Raw genomic sequence first — 1,313 nt, 5'->3', positions numbered from 1 at the left:
TTTCTTTGAGAGCATCCCAGTCCATACATATTTCCTATTTCCTATTCCTGGATTGCAACTCCCAGCAATGCTCCAGATAGATAAGATAAATAGATTGGATAGCGATAGATAGTAAGTAGATAGATCAATCAGGAGGACTGCTGGGAGTTTCAGTCCAAGAATAGGTAGAGAAGGAAGAAAGGAGAGAAAGAAAAAGGGAGAGGAAGGAAGGAAAGAGGTAGAGAAGGAAGAAAGGAAGGAGAGAAGGAAAGGAAAAAAGGGAGGGAGGGAGGGAGGGAGGGAAAAGAAAGAAAGATGGTGAGAAGGTTGGCCACAGCAATGTGTGGCGGGTACAGCTAGTAATATATAATATACATATGTATGGAGCCCCAGTGACACAGTAGGTTAAACCACTGCTGAGCTTGTTGGCTAAAAGGTCGCAGGTTCAGATCCAGGGAGCGGGGTAAGCTCCCACTGTTAGCCCCAGCTCCTGCCAACCTAACAGTTCGAAAACATGCAAATGTGAGTAGATCAATAGGTACCGCTCCGGTGGGAAGGTAGTCATGCCGGCCAATTATCTTAGAGGTGTCTACAGACAACGCTGGCCCTTTGGCTTGGAAATGGAGAAGAACACCAACCCCCAGAGTTGGACACAACTGGATTTAATGTCGGGGAAAACCTTTACCTTTACTTTACCTATATGTATGTATGCGGGCAAGTATGTTTGCAGCAGATTTCCTATTGACTCCCACTTCCAGAGACCACTGTGACCGCCACCAATGATGGATCAGGACCAAGTTTGGTACACAAAACCCCCATGAATAACAGAAAATACCGAAGGAGTTTGCGGGGGGGGGGGGGGATCGACTTTGATTTGGGGGAGTTGTAGTTCACCTATATCCAGAGAGCACTGTGAGCCCAAATGACAATAGATCTGGACCAAACTTGACACACAGACCCTTCATGACCAACAAAAAATACTGGAGGGGTTTGTGGGGGAATTGATACTGGATTCTGAGAGTTATAGTTCACACACATCCACAGAACTCTCTGAACTCTACTCGTCACCATCTGCTCACCACAGAAAACCATGATAACCATATCTAAGAAACATGAGTGGTCTATCTATCCAATGTAATTTTATGAATCAGCGGTCCAAATGACCCCCAGAAACAGGGTTACTTGGGACGCTGAAGTTTCATTTTGTTGGGCTGTGTTATCAGGAAGAACTCAGGACACGTCTGCATCACCTCCCACTTCACAGTCCCAGTTAAGTAACAAAGAGCCTGGAAAAGGAATCACTCAGCACATACAAATATAGTAGGCAGAGAGAC

The sequence above is a fragment of the Anolis sagrei genome, chromosome 2 (assembly GCF_037176765.1).
Source record: "Anolis sagrei isolate rAnoSag1 chromosome 2, rAnoSag1.mat, whole genome shotgun sequence".
Taxonomy (NCBI): domain Eukaryota; kingdom Metazoa; phylum Chordata; class Lepidosauria; order Squamata; family Dactyloidae; genus Anolis; species Anolis sagrei.
Note: the sequence above shows the minus strand (reverse complement) of the source record.